We start from the raw sequence: 22,066 nt of genomic DNA on the forward strand, positions 1-22,066 counted from the left end.
ACTCCTGATCTTCCTGCCTCCATTTCTCAAGTGCTGGGATATAAATGTGTGCTCACATATGCATGTACATATGGAGACCACTATTACCTATAACTCCAGTTCCAAAGAATCTAATGCTCTCTTCTGACCTCTGGGGACACTGCACACAGTGCACACACAGACAAACAGACACATACACCCAAAAGAAAACTGTGTGTGTGTGTGTGTGTGTGTATACGTACGTACGTACGTACATGTGAGATGACACCTGTGAATAGCTATAACCTCTCTGCATGTGTCTGCCAAATAGAACTCATGTTATCCAACTTGAGTGGTAAGTGCCTTTACCCACTGAGCCATCTTCTGGCTTATTTTTAAATTTAAAAAAGATCCTATTTATTTTTGTGTGAGTTTTGCCTGAATGTATTATATGTGCACTATGTTCCTTCCTGCAGTGCCTGTTGAGTCTAGAATATCTCCTGGAACTGGAGTTTTAGATGATTGTGATCTGTTAATGTGGTGCTGGAGCCAGAACCCAGTTCCTTTTGGAAGAGCAGCCAGTGCTCATAATCCGGGGCCCTTTCTTCATCCTCCCCCAGTTTTTCATGTTTATGAAGTCTAATTAGTAATTTCCCCTCAGTGGATAGTACTGTTGGTGTTGAGACTATAAAGTTATTGCTGAGCACAAGATTTTCTCTTGTACTGTCTTTACATATTAACATTTTGCTTTTCATATTTAGGTCTGTGATCAATTTTGAGTTAATTTTTGTGAAAGGCTATGCTTTATTCTTATTTTGGCCTATGGATACTTAATCTTTTCTTCTGGTCTTTGTCATTAGTGTTGGGTATTGAACCCTGGGCCTTGGGTCTGATAGATTATACATATTTTTGCCCTGAGCCAAATCCCTAAGGTTGGAAATCTTGACTCTAAAAGCAATAGAATGAATTTCTAAGACAGTTCTCACATGCCTAAATGTTAATTGTCATCCAGATCACTTTATAACTGTCCTGTCCTCCTACACCTTGTTTTCCAAAGCATCTTAGCCTTAGTTGGATCATAATATCTAAATATTTTGGTCATTTAGGATACAATGCAAGAGTAGTTTACTAGCACTGTAATGGCTTTTGTGTAACAGTCCTGGTTGTCTTGGAACTCACTTTGTAGACCAGGCTGACCTCGAACTCACTAAGAGCCACCTGCTTCTGCCTCCCAAGTGCTGGGAACTAAAGTTGTGCACCACCACCATCTGACTCCCTACTCCCTTTTTGATACAGGGTTTTATGCTGGCCTCTAACTTGATAGAGGAGGAAGACCTTGAACTTATGATCCTGCCTATACCTCCCAAGTGCTGGGCCTACAGGTATTTTCCACCGGGGCTTTGTGTTTCTAGGCACACTCTATCACCTCAGCTATGTCCCCATCTCTTTGTTTTTATTTAGCCAATATCAGACTAAAGAAACTATCTGTGTGAAAGCCCCCAGGTTCTCCACAGATAGAAGCTCTCCAAATCAATCAACATATAAACTCACTCTGTGTTTAATTGAATCCATCTGGTTAATGCTTCTGTTTCTTAAGTTTCAAACATGAAATTGGGCCAGAGAGGTGTTGCTACACAGGTCTTTTAGAACCCAAGTTTGAGCTGGGCAGTGGTGGCACACGCCTTTAGTTCCCAGCACTTGGGAGGCAGAGACAGATGGAGTTTCAGGCCACCCTGATTTACAGAGTGAGTTCCAGGACAGCCAGGACTGTTTCACTGTGCCTTGAAAAACAAAATCAAAACAAACAAGAACCCAAGCTTGGTGACCTGAGTTTGATTCTGTGATCCATGTAAAGGTTGAAGGAGAGAACTCTATGAAGTGTCCTCTTCTACACCCATGCCATGAAACATACTTACCATACTTACCATACACACACATAATAAATAAAATTTAAAAACAAAATAAAATTTCAAATTATAATTCTGAAAGGAAGCATCGTGAAGGTCAAGTTAGACACATTCATTTTCCATCTGTGACACTTAACTGCAGGAAAGCTAAGTGATTTGCTTAGAATTTTGTAGGCCTCCTGACTTCTACTGTAGTGCTACTTCTTCTGATATAACTAAATTTTGAAAAAAAATTAGTGAAGATATAATTTTATTGTTTCTTGAGATAGGGCTTCTCTGTGAAACAGTCCTAGCTGTCCTGGAACTCACGCTGTAGACCATGCTGTCCTGGAACTCATAGAGATCCACCTGCCTCTGCCTCCTGAGTGCTGGGATTAAAAGCATTTGACACCACTGCCCAGCAAAGATAGAATTTTTTTTATAAGATGTACATTTCCTATGAAATTTAAGTAGGCCATTTGAAACTATTGTTGGACCGAGAGAAATTGTTCATCCATTCAGACCACACCTGAGTCTTGTTGTAGAGGACCCAGGTTCAGTTCTTCTATAACCATATGACAGCTCATAACCTTCTGTAACTATAGTTAGAAGAGATCTAACACCATCTTCTGATCTCTGAGGGCACTAGGATTGTACATGATTCACACACTCACACATATATTTAAAAAATATGCTAAACATTTGTAGTATCTTTCTTTTTTTTCTTCCTTTCTTTCTCTTTTTTCTTCCCTTTCCTTTTATGAGACAGGGTCTCATTATGTAGGCCAGGCTGGCCTTGAACTCACAAAGATACACCTGCCTCTAGCAAATTATGTTTTATATTCTAGATAGAAATCAGTAAGTGCAAAAATAATGGTGAAGTTATTATAACTTGTACTTAGTTAGCAAACATTTGGCTGTATTAAAATGAATATTAATGCATTTTTTGGTATAGTAGGAATACCCTGTTAATATTTAATGCCATAAAGCAACATCTGGATTTTGCTTTCATGTGCTAGTGTATATATAAAGCTAGAATGGGGTGTTAAGTAAAACCTAAGGGGCTGGAGAGATGGCTTAGAGGTTAAGAGCACTGACTGCTCTTCCAGAGGTCCTGAGTTCAATTCCCAGCAACCACATAGTGGCTTACAACCATCTGTTATGAGATCTGGTGCCCTTTTCTGGTGTGCAGATATACATGGAAGCAGAATGTTGTATACATAATAAATAAAATCTTAAAAAAAACTAAAAGTACAGACTAATATGCATCTGGTGAATTCAGGGCTTGGAAGATGCACATCTGTTGAGAAAACAAATCATATAACTATTTAAAGCTTTAGCGTCTTTAAATGTGTGTACTTTGATTCTTTAATTTGTTTTGAAACATTCTTTAATGGATTTAGAAAAGCCATTTGCTCTAAGGAAGCAACTTATGAATCCATTTGGAAACTATTACTTATTTTATTATTCATATCATTTTGATATATTAACATTTTTCTCTCCGGTTTATCTATTAGGGAAGGAAGTAGTTAACCGACTCAAAATGAGTTTGTTGCATAACTACATTTAAAAAGGAGAAAATGTAGTTTCCCAAATTGAATATACTACAAATATTTTTAGGGTCTGAATTCTAAATTGAGTCAGTTCTCAATGAAGAATTCATATTCGAGTTACTATCATATATACATCAATATCCTTGTACTATAGTGATACAAAAATGAAGATATGGTGTGTACTTTCATTGATCAAGTTGGAGAAACAAGACTTTAAAAGTAGAGTAAGAAGTGCATACTTGATATAATCTGAGTACTGCAGGTATATGAAGGAGAAATAATTCTGATGGGAATGAGAGTCAAGCAAGAAAAACTTCAACCATGGTTGTTCATTAAATTCACCCAGGGAAGCTAATTCATCTAGGGGGAAAATAGATTCATTCATTCATTTTGGAGACAGAATTTTGTATTTCTTCATGCTTCCGTGTGGCTCATGTTGACCTCAAACTCAATTTTTTCTGCTCCTGTCTTCTGAGTGTGGGAATTACAGGTGTGCACCACTGGGCTGGACTTTATCTACAGATGTTAAAAGCCTATCCAGGATCATCTGGTAAAATGGCTTTGAGGGTAAAAGTGCTTGCTGATTTCTATCTAGCCACAACCCTGTATAAAGATGGAAGGAGATACCCAACTCCACAGAGTTGTCCTCTGACTTCCACATGTGCTCTGAGGCCTGTGTACTTACACACGCACTTATCACACAGACAGAGAGAGAGAGAGAGAGAGAGAGAGAGAGAGAGAGAGAGAGAGAGAGGAGAGAGACAGACAGACAGAGACACACACACACACACACACACACACACACACACACACACACACACACACACACACCAGTAAACAAGTATTTAAAAACTAAGGCTTCTCAGGTGTTTGTAGTGGGCAGGCAGTATTGAGAACCATAGGCTTAGAGGATGACAGTGATTTGATTTAGTAAGAAAATGGATTAGAGTAACTAAGGAAAAGGTTAATAGGGCACATCCCAAGATACTTCGGTGAGAACCAACAACAAAAAAAAACAAAACTATTCATAACATAAGGAGAAGTAAATGTAGGGTGGCAGAATAGGGTCTGGGTTTGTTTTTGTTGTTGTTTTTTGTTTTTGTGTGGTGGTAGTAGTGGGGATGGGTTCAAGATGGGGGAGATGGGGATCTCTCTTTGTAGCCCTGGCTATCCTGGAACTCTGTAGACTAGGCTGGCCTCAAACTCAGAGATCTACCTGGCCCTCCCTCCCGAATGATGGGAATAAAGGTGTGTGTCATCACAGTCTGGTTAGGGTCTGGGTTTTTGTTTTTGTTTCTTTAAGTGGTGCCAGTTGCCATGTAATTTTTCTTCCTCGAGTTAGAGGCTTTTATGTATTTGCCTTCTTTTTTTGTTTGCTAATTGTCTGATTTCATCTCATTGTAATTGCGGGCTAGTGAGAGAGCTTAGGAGGTAAAAGGTACTTGGCCCAAGCCTAGCAGCCTGAATTCAATCTCTGTGATCCACATGATGGAAAGAGATAACTGATTCTTTTTGTTGTTGTTGTTGTTGTTTGTTTGTTTTTGTTTGTTTGAGACAGGGTTTCTTTGTGTAGCTTTGGAGCCTATCCTGGCACTGGATCTGGAGACCAGGATGGCCTTGAACTCAGAGATCCTCCTGCCTCTGCCTCCTGAGTGCTGGGATTAAAGGTGTGTGCCACCAACGCCTGGCGAGAGAACTGATTCTTACAAGTTGTCTTCTGACCTCCACATGTGTGCTTTGGCATGTGTGCTGTGACGTGTGCACCCACATGCATACACACAACCAAGTTCAATTTTACAAAACTGTTTTGTGAAGAAGGACTTTTGCTGTTTAGCTTTTAGTTTGTTTCCATCTCGTTTTGCAATTTTTTTTTTCTTTTTTCCTGCAGTTATATTTCTACTCATTTCTCTTCTGGACACTCCCTTCTCCCTAATAGTTATTATAGTTGTTTGTGGAATGTGCTTCCAAAGTATATTTTTAAATAATTTATTGTATGTGACTTTTGAAGTCTATCCATTAGCTTAGTAAATGGTTGGTATTTTGATTTTTTTTTTTCCTTAACTCTATAGAAAAGAAAAAATGGAAAAATCACAAGAGAGAGAGAGGAGAGAGAAAAGAGTGTAAGTGTACCAGACTTTTTCTTTTTTTTCCTCTTTGTAGCTTTGGAGCCTGTTCTGGCACTTGCTCTGTAAACCAGGTTGGCCTCGAATTTACAGAGATCTGCCTGCCTCTGCTTCCCAAGTGCTGGGATTAAAGGCATGTGCCACCACTGCCTGGCTCCAGCTTTTTCTTTTGAGCCACCAATCAGCTCCCAAATCATGACATGTATACTTGTTATTAGTTATGAATGCTTGACCTTATCTTAGCTCTTGTTTTAATGTTTCTTTTTATCTAAATTTTGCTTCAGGACCTTCCTTTCTTCCTTCCTTCCTTGCTTCCTTCTTTCCTTCCTATCTTACTTTCCTGCTGTCTCCATGGCTGACTGGTGACTGCCTGGCTTCTGGCTTCTGGCTCCAGGTGTATCCCCCTTTCTCCCTCACTCACCTTCTTCTCTTGAGCCTAAATTTCTCCTCTTATGTATTCTCTCTGCTCACCAGTTCCACCTGTTCCTCTCCTGCCTAGCTATTGGCCTCCCATTCAACTTTTTATTAGCCCATTCAAGTGCAGGCAAGGTGAAACAAATGAAACCTATCTTTACATAATTAAATGCAACATAAACAAATTAATGCATCTTTACGTCATTAACAAAGGCAGCATAAAAAATTTAACACATTTTTACCTAGTTAAAATAATATTCCACAACAGAAGAGAGAAACAGAGACAGACACAGAGAAACTGTGCTAGGTGTTGACATTTTGTTTGTGTTTTGACAAAGCACAGTCTGCGGAGTTAGGGAGGTTAAGAGGTGACTGTGGCTGGACTTTTACTTCTCTTATCTTTCAGCTAATTAGGATTTCGCATCATCTAGGTTTGGCTGTTTTTGTGTTAGGACATTCCCATAGTTCTTAGCATGGCCATTAACAGCTCTGCTTAGCCTTGTCTACTCTAGAAATGTGAGATTCATTAAATATAACTAGCACTTAATACAGAATGTAGTTTTTTTTTTTTTTACTGTATTTTGCATAGTTTTTTGTTTTGTTTTTGTTTTTTTTTGTCTTGAAATGTTAGCCTTCTCACAGGCAGGGCTGTGCTATACCTTGAAATTTAGCTTCTTGTTAGGACAGCACAGACAGCATAAATGTCCTTATGCACTCAGCTATGATTAAACAGAGCTTAATCTTTGAAATACTGCCTTGTAGTTACTGAGCATACTTTCAACCTCAGTTGCCACACTTACCACATCAGAACCATTGCTGTTTGTCTATGTGTGGAGAAGGTTAGGGCAGTAAATTTTTTTCTCTTTAGTTTAAAACAAAAACTTTTTAAAAAATGTTTTTCAAGCATGTTATACCTTACATTTGAATAGTCACACCAACTTATGATTGAGAAATGTTGACTTGGGTCTGGGGCTAATCTGTGTTTAGAATTTGGAATTTTTAGTCCCTTAGTTCAACATTCCATTTCTCTTCATGGAACATTCTTTTCTATTCAACTTTGGATTTCTTGGATATTTTTCTTTTCATACTGAAGTACATTAGGATATACTGGATTATTCAGATTCATGAACCATGTTTTTATTTGGGGAGAGCCAAACATGAACTCTACTTAGTCCTTAGTACTCAAAGTATATTCCTTACATTATTAGAACATCTCACTTCTAGGGTTAACAGTCACAGAAATGGAATATTTTCATTGTATTTTAACTGGAGTGACCAAAAGAGAGTTCACACCTCTAGTTGAGGTAATTCTTGGTGTGCTCAATAAAAAGCGACATGTTACACATCAGTAATTTAGTCATGTAATAGTAAAGTGCTAGTCCTAGAAATGGTACCACATGGAACTTAATTTTTACAAAGCTATAATATATACAACACACATGTTTTTTTTATAACATTCTAAATTGTAACTTAACTGTAATGTCAGGAGATATAAAAAATTCAGTAGTATTATTTTTGACATAATGAGTATTTTCTTCATACTTTACTTGTGTATGTAAAAGCAGTACTTCATATGTATATATGTGTGTGGATGCCTGCCTGAGAGATAGGAGAGAAGAGAGAGAGAGAGAGAGAGAGAGAGAGAGAGAGAGAGAGACTGGCACATGTATACTACAGTGTGCATATGTAGGTCAGAAGACAACTTTTGGAAGTCATTTCTTTTATTTCCATCTGTTTGTGGGTTTCAGTGATTGAACTCTGATAGGTTTGTGTGGCATGCACCTTTATCTGCTGAGCCATCTTGCCAGCTCTTACTCATTTTGTTTATTTGCTCAGTGCTTTTAAAATTTTGAAATATAGCTGACTTATTTATCCCTTTGATGCTGGGGACTGAACTCAAGGCTGGTGAATGTGTGCTCTACTGCTGTTCCCACCTGTTCTTATTTTCATGTAATAGTGTTTCAGGTCACTGGCAATTTTTTCCTTTGCTTCTCTCAGACTATTTTAGTTCAGGGGCCATTTTCTAGTCATGCACTTTTCATCTAATGATTCTGGTGATCTGGATTGACAACTAAAGATAAGCCCTTTATTTTTACTCAATTGCATTGCTTATCATATTGCTTTTTGTATTTTTGGATGGTTTCCTATATTCCTGCCTGGCCTAGATCTCACTCCTCTGCTGGGAATTGAACCCAGGGCTTTATGCATGCTACGTAAGCACTCTACTAATAGAGCTAGAGCCCTAGCCCCCATATGGCTATGACTATCATTAGTATTGTACATAGACTTAAAAGTCATGTTGAGGCTCTTAAAAATTCAGTGTAAGCTGGTCAGTGGTGATATATGTCTTTGTCACAGAAAAGAAAGGAAAAGTTTCTGGTCCTATTCACAGTTTACTGAATAAATGTAAGCTACCATCTAAGTCAGAGTAAAACAAATTGAAACTTTTTTCATGGTTATTTAATGTTGTGAGTGTGCAAGGGCCAACTTCTTCAGCCCTGTGTGTGGATCTGAGACGAGGTCTCTTATTAAATTATGAGTATTTTGTGTCTAACTAGTTTTATTTAATAAGCTCTGTCTTTTCATATACTTCCTTGAAGCTGTTTACAGAAGGAACTGGGATAAGGGTAAAGAATTGTTGCAGGGTAATCCTGCATTTCTGATTAGATTTGTTTTTGTTCTGTAGTGGTCATTTCTGTCTTATCAATAAAGAAATTGAGGCATATATGTTCTGTTATTCCTGTTTCTCTAGATTTGTTGCCCATTGCTTTACTATTTTGACCCTTCTGTGAGTCAGTATTTTTCCCCTACCCTTGGTCTTGTGAAACCATTCTTACTTCTCTATAGTGGAGATATGTTGAAATAATAGTCATTTACTTGTTAGTAACTTCAGAACATTTCCTTTCATTAGCACAATGCAATATTAGGATTGCGTTGCTTTGGGCCATAAAATATATTTCTGAGTGATTTTTGATAGGCAATGAAGAGTGAGATTTATGTAGTTTTAAAACAAAAACTGTCATATGATACACTTTACAATGTTTGTTTCTTATGTTTTTTTATACCAGTAGAAATTTACCCATATCCTGAAACAGTGACAAGAGGGACTCTATTAAGGATGGAGTTAAATTGCATGTTTGTATGAAAAATTTTTAACCAAGAGTAGAAAAAGAAGCAAGCCAGTTTATAATTGTACTACTACTCATTTTGTTGCATAAATAAAATAATAAAAATAAAGAAAATGAGAATTTCACTAATATAAATTGTTTTTTCTGTTCTTTAGTTTTATTTGTCTATAATTATACCAGTTTTAATATTTCATAATATTATATCAACAGATTTTCAAAGATAGCATGTTGAGAAAGTTGAGGAATTTTACAAGAGGAAAGTAACACTTCATAGTTTTTGGTAAATTAGGAAACATCTTGAAAAGGAACTTTGAAAGTAAAAAAAGAAAAATGAGAAAATGGGAGTAGATAAGACATAATAATTTTCAAACGTCTGCTGTAAAACATTATTGTTTTAAGAATGGACACCAGCCGGGCGTTGGTTGCGCACGCCTTTAATCCCAGCTCTCGGGAGGCAGAGGCAGGTGGATCTAAGTGAGTTTGAGGCCAGCCTGGTCTCCAGAGTGAGTGCCAGGATAGGCTCCAAAGCTACACAGAGAAACCCTGTCTTGAAAAACCAAAGGGAAAAAAAAAAAAAAAGAATGGATACAATTTATTTCCAGTAATCTGGGAATCCTCTTACAATGATAGCCTTCTGTAATCTGAGCATCTGGGAGATCAAGGCAAGATGATTGAGTTTGAGGCCAGACTTTTTTTGTTTTCCAAGACAGTTTCTCTGTGTAACAACCCTGGCAGTCCTGGAACTCACTTTGTAGACCTGGTTGGCCTGAAACTCTCAGAGATCCTCCTGCCTCTGCTTCCTGAGAGGTGGAGCTAAAGGAGTGTGCTACCACCATCAGGTTTCTTTCTTTCTTTCTTTCTTTCTTTCTTTCTTAATTTCTTTCTTTTTTTTTTTTTTTTTTGATAAAGGTGCTGGAGTAATGGTTCAGTGGTTAAGGGCACTTTCTGATTTTGAAGGTTCAGTTAAATCCGTACCACATAGTGACTCAGTCTTACAGCCTCTTCTGACCTCTGTAGGCACCAGGAATACTTATGGTTCACATCCACACTTAAAAACTGTTAAGTTTTTAAGAGATGTGAGTGGGGGACAAGTGTGGAGGTAAATGCCAAGCAGTAGAGAGGCTGAACCTCCTACAGACAGCCTGGGCTACTCAGTGAGTTTGAAGTCTAGCTACACTGTCTGGAGGGAGATACTCATAGCACTCAGAAGTCAATAAAAGGAGCCATATATAATGCAGAGAGAAAGACCAGAGAGCAACCTGCCTAAAATTAAAACCACTCCCAAAGTCTATATGCTCTCTGCAAAACAAACAAGCAAACAAACAAACACACAAACAAAAAACCAGAACAAAATCCACACCTTTAATCCCAGCACTCAAGAGGCAGCGGTAGGTCAAATTTGAGGCCAGCAAGGTCTACAAAGTGAGTCTCAGGACAATCATACTCTTACATAGACAAACCCTATCTCAACCCCCCTCTCCCCATACACACACACATAAAAATTAGCTTAGTGAAGAGAAATGCTCAAAGAACTTTTCCCCTTTGAAGTTAACTAGACTAGAGGGAGGAGGAAGTTTGCCCTCAGAATTTATAATTGGGAAAGCCCTGATTACCATTTAGGACATTTAGCCTGGAGGTGGTGACTCAATCCTTTAATCCCAGCACTTGGTAGGCAGAATCAGATGGATCTCTGTGAGTATGAGACCAGCCTGTTCTGCAGAGTGAGTTCTGGGACAACTAGAGCTGTTATACAGAGAAACTCTGTCTCAAAAAACAAAACAACAGCAAAAAAAATATAGGACACTATTTGCTGTTGTTTCAAGTGGGTAATATTTCAAGTGAATAATATTGGTATTGATTCTAGGAAAGAGAGAAGTAAATCCCAGTTTTTCTTTGCTGGACTATTCCCCTGAAAGTCTCAAAGAGTTACCAAATTTCAGAGAACCTGTGCTCTCTGTTTGATAGACTGTGTTTATAATTTTAAAAATACTTAATAACTGTTAGGGCTGTAGAAAACATGATGGAAGGAATGATAATGACAATGTAACATCAAAATTTGTGGTGGTAAAGAACATACTTAGCATATGCAAGGCCCTGGCTTTTGTACCCACCACTAAAACCAATAAGCAAGCAAACCAAAAAAAAATGTAGATACAGGTCAATGGTTCCTGGGCATGGCACATAGTCATGTTTTGTCAGTACTTTTTGGAAAGCTTAACAGGCTATTTTTCAGAGAGTAGTGGTAATTTGGAGGAACAGGGCCTCTGAAATTGAGTACTCTCTCTGTTCTTGCTACTAATTTAATATTAGCATACAAGGCCCTATGCACTTAAAAGCACATGCTTCCACTTCCTTTAATTAGATGTAATTCTAGTTCTCTGATGAGACTAGCCCAGTGATTCCTTGAAGAGTTTGTTAAAGACTTTCCAATTGAATTCTTCTTGCATGGGATCTCAAAACGTTCGTTTTAAAGAAATTATCAGAAGATGCTTCTGCTGTTCTCCATGGGACCATGGTTTGAGAACTTCTATACTAGAGACTATACTCTCTTGACGGTATCTTTTTGTAACTGTCAATGATTTTCCCTGCAGTTTCTCCTCTCCCCATTTTTCTTTTTGAGACAGTGTCTCAACTGTGTAGCTCCCAATTTGCTGATCAGGCTATCCTCAAATTTACAGAGATCTGCCTACCTCTGCTGGATTAAAAGTGTGTGCCACCACACTTTTAATTTTTGAAATTTTGTCTGCTGTGTAGCTCTGGATGAATTGGAATTCACTATGTAGATCAAATTGGCACCATATTTGTTGTGGGCACTTCTCCTTCCTATGACTCTCAACTTTTTTTTTTTTCCTCCCTCCCTCCCTCCCGCCTTTCCTCCCTCCTTCCTTCCTTTCTTCTTTGTTGAGACAATATCTCTATATATAGCTCTGGCTGTCTTAGAACTACTTACTGTGTAGACCATGCTGGCCTTGAACTCACAGAGATCCACATGGCTCTGCTTCCAGTGCTGGGATTAAAGGTGTGCGCCACCACACCAAGCATTCTTTCCTTTCCTTTTCTTTTCTTATTTTGATTCCGTGTAGTTTTTGATACAAGATCTCACAACCTGTTTCTCCCTCCCAAGTACTGGAATTAAACTAGCTTCCTTCATTATCTAACTTATTCCTCCATCTCTCTTCTTGCCACTGTTCTTTTTTGTTTGTATAATTTTTATGTGTGTTGGTATTTGGTCTGTGTGTATGTCTATATGAGGTAGTCAGATCCACTGGAACTTGAGTTACAGTTGTGAGCTGCCATGTGTGTGCTAGGAATTGAACCCAGGTCTTTTGGAAGGGCAGCCAATGCTCTTAACCACTGAGACATCTTTTTAGCCCCTTGGCACTGTTGTTAATCATCTCATTGTTAAATATCCCTTATCTGTAATTATTAAGTTCCCCAATACTTTGTGTCCTAGTTTATACCATGTATCTCCTACACACCTTTAGGATGGCTGCTATCTGAAAAGTATATGAGAAGAAGGTAGTAAGTTTGGTAAGAATGTGAAGAATTTAGAAGCTTTTTCTCCTTAAATTATTTGGTTAGCATATAAAGAAATGGATTTCATTGTTAAAGTTTTTTATCGTTTAAAACACCATTTATCACTATACTATATACAATATTTATGCTGCTTCCCATTCCCAATGTCCCAGAAACACAAAATAGTCTTACACTCTACACTCTTCATTGACTCTGACATAAAGAGAAGTCAGGAGTTCTGCAAAGGTCAAGTGCTTGACAGAAACTTGATCCTAAAACCAGTTTTAACTCTTGATGGTGATCTTCCTACATCATGGGCGTAGTCTACTACTGACAATTTTCTTTCAAGTTTTATATACAGATGTCATTGTACTTGGTTTTCATTCTTCAACTGCCTGCCCCTGTCCTTCCCCTTTTCCTCTTACTGGTTCTACCCCCCAATAGTTCATCCTTTTCCTCTCATTGAATATATTGCATTAACCTCTGTTGTTTTCTCACTACCACCTACCTGTCATATTTTTTTTTCTTTCATAGTTCCTTCTGCTTTCATGTCCTACATATATAGAATTTAAATCTAGATTCTACGTCTAAGAAAATAACCAAGCATTTATATTTATGTCCTTTTGATTCTGGCTTACTTCATATACCATGAAATCTCTAGTTCTATCCATTCTCTTGTGAATATCATAATTTGACTTCTCTTTACAGCCGAATAAAGTTCGAATGTATGTATATACCACATTTTCTTTATCCATTTGTGTGTTAATGAACATCTAGTCTGGTTCTATCAACTTTCTGTGAATAGTGCAGCAGTAAGCATGAATGTTCAGGTATCTCTGGGATGTGCTCACTTAGAATCCTTTGGATGTTTGCCCAGGATGTGTATAACTTGATCATATAGTAGTGTTTTTGTTGATGTGTTGTGTTTTTTTTGTTTGTTTCCTAGTGGTGGTAGATGTTTTTGAGACAAGGTTTTATGTAATTTAGGTTGGTCTCAATGCTCACTCTGTAGCTGAGGTTAAGGAATAAGCATTCTCAAGACTGCTTCCTGCTGGCATGGGGTGCATTGACCATCTTTGCGGGACCTGAGAAGGTTGGAGTGCTACCACTTCCTGGGCTAGCTGGTTGTTTCACTGCAGGCCAGGCTGTGCGGAACTCCCTGGCGCCTCTTAGACCTGTTTGTTTGGATCCAATTCAGCTCCCTGGAACTTACAAGAATCCTTAGAGTTTGTGGAAACATAAGTATTAGACATATTAGCAGCATATTCTTGTTAGAAGCAACTTGGCTGAAAGCATTAACATTTTAAAATTGACATATACTTTTTAGGACAATGAAAAGCATTGACCTTGTAGTTATGATCCTATAGTTGTATTGTAGAACTTTACTATGAACAGTAGCATGAGAAATAGAGAAATCAAGAACATATTTCATTCTTTTTCATTTCTCAACTCACTTTATCATCACTTAAGCCTTTTTATCCTCAGACCTTCATAACTTTAATTCATACACCTTACATTACCATCTTAGACCTTCCATCCTCAGACCTTTGTAACTACATTCTGAGACCTTCATACATCTTACACTTTCCTATCTTCACATAGATTCCTGAAATCTGTTGCTTAAAGCTGCAAGACTACCAGTCGTCAAAAGCATCAGAGTTCTTGAGAAGGATAAGATTTTACCTGAATCAGTGATTAAAGAATAACAGAGACTTGCCAGAAGGCTGCATGGACAGCCATCCCCAAGGTTCTCCATCCATAGTAGCGGGCTGCAGAACAACTGCCTTCTTGCTGATAGCATGTGACCTGTGGATTACAGACTATAGGAAGACTCTCGCCTGCCATTGGCTCAAGCAACGCGGGGAAAGTCGATTCCACTGTCCTCTTGTCCAAGGTCTGGAGTACTTTGTAGCAGTTGAGGTGAAGGGCAGTGTTGCTCAGTGACTATCGTTGTCACTGACTTGAGATGAAATTTCATCAGTGCCCATCAGTCTTCTTGGTGGAAGTGGGGTGGAGCCAGCAACTAGCCTATCTCTCTGTTATAAAAAGCCTTTTAACAAAACATTTTTTTAAAGAGTTTATTTATTTATTATGTATACAACATTCTGCTTCCATGTACATCTTCCATGTACACACCAGAAGAGGGCACCAGATCTTATAACGGGTGGTTGTGAGCCACCACGTGGTTGCTGGGAATTGAATTCAGGACCTCTGGAAGGGCAGTTGGTGCTCTTAACCGCTGAGCCATCTCTCCAGCTCCCTTAACAAAACATTTTAAATGCCATGTCCTCTAGATCTCTGAGCACTTGAGGACTGTCTGTCTGTTTAGTATCTCAGCAGTTAAAAATTTGCCTTTAGTTAGAGAAGAATCCCTTTTTCTAATTAAAAGCTGTACCTCTGTAAATGGCTTACAGGATGAACTTGAGTAGTATAAATATTTTGTTAATTTGAAATAGACCTTTATGATTATCATCATTTAAAGATACATGAGTTAAATTTAAGTTGTATAGAGTTAGCTTATATTTTAAGCTTATATTTAAGTTTTTGTTAAATTAGACCTTTATTACTTTAAATGTTTACCATCATTTAAAGATACATAGCAATTTAGAAATATGAGACTTAGCACAGTTGTATATAGAGTTAGATAAGTACAAAGTTAAATTACAGGTACAGAGACAAGCAAGACTGTGTTATTGTTTTGTTTAAAAAGAAGAAAAGAGAAATTGCTGAGACATGAGACATAAGACTATAAGTTTATTATAAAGGCCCGGCAGAATGGGGAGACTAAGAAGAGGAACAGGGTAAATGGCTGACCGCCATGGCCGGTCGCCATAGAGAGACAGAGCGGGACAGAGAAACAGAGAGACAGAGAAACAGAGAGCGGGACAGGAACAGAGAGACAGAGAAACAGAGAGCGGGACAGGAACAGAGAGACAGAGAGAAACAGAGAGACAGAGAGCGTAAAGGGGCAGGGACTTATCTTTTAAAGGGGTCCTCTGCACCTGTGTGCAGACTTAGTTCCCATGGAACCTTGGGCTGACCAGGGTACTGCCTGTTTCACCAGGTAACAGGGGCAGGCCAGCATAATGCCTGAACCTTTCAGACTGGGTAACAGTAAAAAGGAGAACCAGATGTAATCTCTGATCCGTACATTGTAGCAAACTGACAGGAGATTTAAAGGGACAGGGTAGAGTTAAACAGAGGGCCTTGGAAAGACACAGTATTCCATAAACAAGCCATGAGCAACAGGGCCAGTAAAAGAAGAAATCACAGACAAAAAAGCAAAAGTCCGGCGGCCAGGTTTACTGGCAAAGGCTGCTGGAATGGGAGTGCCTACAGGTAAGGTAGGTCACATGGCCAAGATGGCAATGACCATAAGCCCATTTTTTGTCTGTTTACCTGCTTGTTGGCTGCAACCAGAAAGGTTCCTCTATGCATTTCCCATGGGTGAGGCAAGTGGAAAAACCGGCAAAAGCTCATCCTCTCTGGATGCCTGTCGGCCCGAGGGAATTGCCAGAGGCCTGGCCCCAAAGGGTACACAGCTATCTCCAAAACGAAAAGGACCCAGTGCTCCGAAGCAAAACACACCGCTCCCGGAACAGGGTGCTAGACCTGACCTATGAAAGATGCACCCAACAAGTGAAAGAAGAAATCAGAGACAAAAAATAAAAAGCAAATTGTCTGGCGGCAGTGCTTGCCTGTGCAAGTCACTGAACTGAGTGGGCAGACCTAAGCTAGGTCACATGGTCAGGATGGCAGCCCCCAGGTCAGACCACATGACCAAGATGGTGGACCCCGTAAGCACAATCTCAACTGCCCGAAGAAGTTTTTCTCCATGAGTGAGGCAGTAAGGTGTACAAAACCAGAAAGATCCCTTGTGGACCTGAACCAAAAACCTCAAACCTCATTCGTGTGGAAAATTTAAAACAAACAAACAAAAAAAACTCTCTGAGTGTCTCAAGCAGACACTGCCAAGAAGAAACACGGTCAGAGATAGAACAAAAGATGAGGGACATTCCCAGGTGAAAGAAAGTTCCCACTGGGAGGCAGAAGAGGTAATGCCATCATTTACGCACTCTATGGCAATAACCGAAGGATCCCATAAAATGTATTTCCCATGGGCGAGGCCAAAAATGGCACAGATTGCTCTGTCTGAGAGCACCCAGCAGAAAGCCCAAAAAAGGCTCAGCTTTCCGAGACTGATAAATGGACCCAGAGTGAATTCCAAAATGGAGTTCTCCCCCATGGGAAAAGTTATGCATATCTTACCAAATTGCAGCCAACAGGCAGATGAGTGAGTTCCAGAGATCCTTATTTTTTTTTTTATTAAAGATTTATTTCTTTATAATGTATACAACATTCTGCCTCCACATATTCCTGCACGCCAGAAGAGGGCACCATATCTCACTACAGATGGTTGTGAGCCACCATGTGGTTGCTGGGAATTGAACTCAGGACCTCTGGAAGAACAGCCAGTGCTCTTAATCTCTGAGCCATCTCTCCAGCCTGAGATCCTTATTAAAGGATCCTATTTAAAGCAGCAAGTTGAAGTGTACAGAGTTCCGGCATCTCAGGCTGCTGCAGGCAGGAGGAAGCATCAGGAAAAGCCAAGATGGAAGTGGGTTTTGAGTTCAGATTTTAGGATCCCCGAAATTTCTCGTACCCCTGGCAGGAGGGGTTACAGAGAAAGCCTATCCCGCCAGCAAGCTTCAAGAGAGCTTACAGAGAGAGCCTAAACCAAGTCAGGCACCAAATGTTATGTTTTTGAAGAAAAAGAGGAGAACGGCGCAAGATGAGACATATTGACTAGTTTATTATATGGGCCCGGCAGAGTAGGGAGACTAAGAGAGAAGAGGAACAGGGTAAATGGCTGACTGCCATGGCCGGTCACCATAGAGAGGCAGAGAGAGCATGTAGGTGGGAGAAGAGAGAGTTAAACAGAAGCAGAGAGAGAGAAAGAGTAAAGAGAGCGAGCAGCAGGGAAGTTGGGACATTTAAAGGGAAGACTGAGCATGCCCACTGAGGTTCCATGCATGCCCAGAGTCCTCAGCAGGCTGTAATGCGTGGCGAGTGATGTGGTGATGACATAGCACTTTTCCTGTGTGTGCCCTGACTGTAGTCAGGGGGGGCAGGGTCTGTCTCTTAAAGTGATATTGCCTTTCGGTTATTAAAGCCTGAACCTTTCAAGGCCCAGTGACAAAAACTCAAATCATGATCTAAGTTGTATGTAAATCTGATATTAACAGAACTAGTTGGAACTTGAATAGCTTCCATCAATACTTATTCTTTTCTTTTTTGAAAAATTAATTATTTTAGTTAGCATACAAAGTATTTGGTTTTATTTGGCATTTTCACACATATGTGCCATTATGCTTTGTTCTAATTTGTCCCTCTCCTCAACTGCCCTTTCTTGTGCTACTCCCATCTTCTGGCTGATTCCCTCCCTTTTCCCAGACAGTCCTCCCCTCTCCTATCAATATTAAGGTTATAAGACAAGGAGTTGCTTATCAAAGCTTAAAGTTCAAATCCGCAATCACAAAGTAAATGCTAATGGGGAAAGAAAAAAAACATACTGGACCTTTGGAAGATAGTCAATGATAAGGAAGTTTGGTTTTGGTTTGTTTTTTTGAGAGACAGGGTTTCTCAGTGTAACAGCCCTGGCTATCCTGAAACACATACTTTTTAGACCAGGCTGGCCTCACAGAAATTTGCCTGCCTCTGGGATTAAAGGCATGCACTAACACCACTGCCTGGCTTGATAAAGAAGTTTTAAAAAGCCAACAGTTATTTGGGAAAGTTGCCAGACTCCCTGGTTGGTGTTTTGTTGTTGTTGATTTGGTTTTTGTTGTTGTTTCTTTTGAGATAGAGTCTTACTCTGTACTCTGGCTGTCTTAGAATCTATGTAGCAGGGCAGTGGTGGCGTGCGCCTTTAGTCCCAGCACTCAAGAGGCAGAGGCAGGAGGATCTCTGTGAGTTCGAGACCAGCCTGGTCTACAAGAGCTTCCAGGACAGTCTTCAAAGCCACAGAGAAACCCTGTCTCAAAAAACCAAAAAAGAAAAAAGAAAGAAAAAAAAAATGTACTATGTAGCCTAGGTTTGCCACAAACTTGTGAGGAATCTTTATTTTCCTTGGGTAGGTGGGGGGAGGAAACCATACTCAGTTATAGGGTTTTTTTTGTTTCTTTGTTTGTTTTTATAAGATTTTTGGTTCCCCTGGAGTTACAGGCTCTTGTGAGCTGCTCAATATGGGTGCTGGAATTAGACCCTAGGCCCTTTACAAGAACAGTATGTACTCTTAACTGCTGAGCTATCTCTCCAGCCTTGAAAGTTAGTTTTTGTTATTGCTTTTAGCATGTCTTGGCTTAAAGAAAATGCTTAGAAATAAGAAAATGAAAACTGTTTTATCAGAAGAGAAACACATTAACCCCCTGTTGATTACTGTTCTCACACTTAATATATATTGGAGTGGCACATGGAAGTACTTGAAACAGAATTTCATTTCCATTGTAGGTAGTCCTAACTAACAGTACTTACAAAATAAGGCACTGACCAGATTCTTTGTACTAATTCTTCCATAAGTATCATTAAAGAATTAAAAATAGAAACACTGTTGTGATGGAGGAAATGATGGAACTTTGAGAACATGATTTTGGTGAAGTTTAACTATCACTAATTAGATACATTATTTCAGTAATTCAAACTTGGATAGTCTCATTACTTGGGTTTTAAATTAAAAGCTTGTAACTCCGATTCCAGGCGAATCCAGTGTTCTTTTCTGGACTCCAGTGGCTCCTGCATGTATGTGCACATTAACTCAGGCAGGCAAAGACATACAAACATAAAACATATATAAGCACTTCAAGTCCACTGAATGTGGTGCTCTTAGAAAATAGTATTCTCATTTTGTCTGGTCTGGTGATTATTGTATTCTCGTGTTTTTGGGTCTGGTGATACATCTACGATCCTACTTGAGTAGTGTAAGGAAGAGGATCAGTTCAAGGCCTTTTTTTTTTTTTTTTTTTTTTTTTTTTTTGGTTTTTCGAGACAGGGTTTCTCTTTGTAGCTTTGGAAGCCTATCCTGGCACTCGCTCTGGAGACCAGGCTGGCTTCAAACTCACAGAGCTCCACCTGCCTCTGCCTCCCGAGTGCTGGGATTAAAGGTGTGCGCCAGCAATGCCCGGCCCTCAAGGCTATCCTTAGGTAGAAGCCAGCCTGAGCTACATAAATAAGACACAGCTTTAAAAGAACACAAACAAAAGGGAAAATAGTGTCCTTTTGTTGTATGTTAAGCTTTTGTTTAAATTGTGTGTATAATCTGAAAATAAATATAAATTTCCTGGACTAGTATGCTAAAATTTTAAATGTTTGTAGACCAGTAAAAATTGTGCTTTATCAGAAACTTTTTGGGTTCTGTAGACAGGGTTTCTCTGGGTAGCCCTGGAACTCACTATGTAGATCAGGCTGGCCTCAAACTCACAGAGATACACCTGCCTCTGCCTCCTGAGTGCTGGGATCACAGGTGTGTGACACCACTTCCCAGCTGTCTCAGAAATTGTATTTATTTATTCATTCATTCTTTTTTTTTATTTTGGACAGGTTCTCACTGTATAACCACCAAACTAACCAGCAACATTTATTTATTCATTTTGTTTGTTTGTTTGTTTTAGACAGTGCCTCACTGTATAGCCCTGGCCGTCTTGAAACTCATTATGTAAACCAGGATAGAGATCTACAAGCATCTGCCGCTGGAGTGCTGAGATTAAAGACACAGGCTAGCACAACCAACCAGCCAGAAAATTATTTTTATTATATATAAATATAAAGTTGTTAAAGCAACTTTCAAAAAATTAAGGTTAGGGCAAGCATTTTTAATTTTAGCACTTGGAAATCTGAGTCAGGTGGATTTTGAATTCAAGGCTACTTAAAAGGAAAGGAAATTAATTATAAGGCTGGGTGTGTGGCTCAGTGATATATGCCTGCCCAGAATTTGGGAGGCCCTGAATTTGATCCTCAGTGCTAAAGAAAATCAACAACAAAGCATTAAACCTAAAAAATTTTTTCATTGCTTGCTGTATTTATTGGAAAATAATGAGCATTAAACATCATAACCACATTCTCCTATGCAAAGGTTAAGATTAAAACATCAGTATATTGGCTATAATGCCATAGTATAATTAATATGTTCTTATTTCTTTTTGTTTGTTTGTTTGTCTTTTGAGAAGGGGTTTCTCTGTGGCTTTGGAGGCTGTCCTGGAACTAGCTCTTGTAGACCAGGCTGGTCTCAAACATACAGAGATCTGCCTGCCTCTGCCTCCTGAGTGCTGGGACTAAAGACATGTATCATTACCGCCCAGCTCTCCATTTCTTTCTTACCTTAATCTACTCATAATCTTTATCTTCCTTTCTTTTTCTTTGCTGTTTCCTTCTCTGTCCCCTTTTTTTGTGGTAAATTCTAAGCCCACAGATAGCTTCCACCAGACTGTCATGGGTGGACTAAAGCTGATCATTCTTTGTAGCATCTTCCCTGAGAAATGAAATTAGACTGGCCTGCACAAAAGTTCTTGGTTCGATGTTCAGTTCCAAAGTCTTTAATGGGCTGATGAAATGTTTCAGCAGGTAACAACACCTGTCACCCAAGCTTGGCAACCTCAGTTCCATACCCAGAAACAACTTAAAAGTAAATGGAGAGAACCAACTTCATGAAGTTGTCCTGTGACCTCCACATATACATGCTATGGGATGACACCCAACACACATAGGTCTTGGACACACATGCATTAATAATACATTTCAGAGGCGTCAATAAAAGCTCTTTGCATTAACTGTGAGTTAAGGTATAGTATACTTGAAATCTCTGCATTTGAAAGTTGCCTCTATACTATGGATGACAGTTATTGTTTTTTGGGGAGTGGTACATTTTGGAGACAGAGTCTCCTGAAACCTAGGCTGGACCTCCAACTCCCTATCTCATTGAAGATAACGGAACTTCTGATCTTCCTACCCTCACCTACCAAGTGCTGGGATTACAGGTGTCTACTACCACACCAACTTTTTACTCACTTTATGGGGCTGAATAGAGTCTCATGTATGCTAGCAAAACACACTACCTATTGAGCTACACCTTCTCTATTTTTTTAAAAAGATTTTATTTTATTTTTTATGTATACAATATTCTGCTTCCATGTATATCTGCACACCAGAAGAGGGCACCAGATCTCATTACAGATGATTGTGAGCCACCATGTGTTTGCTGGGAATTGAACTCAGGACCTCTGGAAGAGCTCTTAACCTCTGAGCCATCTCGCCAGCCCCTCCTCTATTCTTTATATTGATGGATCATATAGAATGTGAAATCTTATAGTAGTATTTTTCTCGTCATTTTTTGAAGATAGAAATTTAACTCCATAAAGAAATTTTGACATAAAAGAAGTATATTTTAAATATACTCCTCAAATAATGGGGATTTTCGTTCAGTGTGGGAAACAGAA

General features: G+C 39.1%; 1 protein-coding gene across 9 annotated transcripts in view; it reads left to right on the top strand.

Moving 5' to 3' along the window:
- Positions 1-22,066, top strand: part of Csnk1g1 (casein kinase 1 gamma 1) — a 131,264-nt gene that overhangs the window by 7,273 nt on the left and 101,925 nt on the right. The window contains exon 2 of one of the 9 annotated variants that reach the window (XM_035443779.1): positions 1,255-1,340. The exons of 7 other annotated variants lie outside the window; for them this stretch is intronic. The gene's annotated coding sequence lies outside the window, so the exon portion shown is untranslated. Of the gene's footprint in view, positions 1-1,254; positions 1,341-14,345; positions 14,473-22,066 lie in introns of those variants that run through there. One more of the 9 variants, XM_027411312.2, reaches the window with a different exon arrangement.

This window comes from Cricetulus griseus, chromosome 4, assembly GCF_003668045.3.
Source record: "Cricetulus griseus strain 17A/GY chromosome 4, alternate assembly CriGri-PICRH-1.0, whole genome shotgun sequence".
Classification (NCBI taxonomy): Eukaryota; Metazoa; Chordata; class Mammalia; order Rodentia; family Cricetidae; genus Cricetulus; species Cricetulus griseus.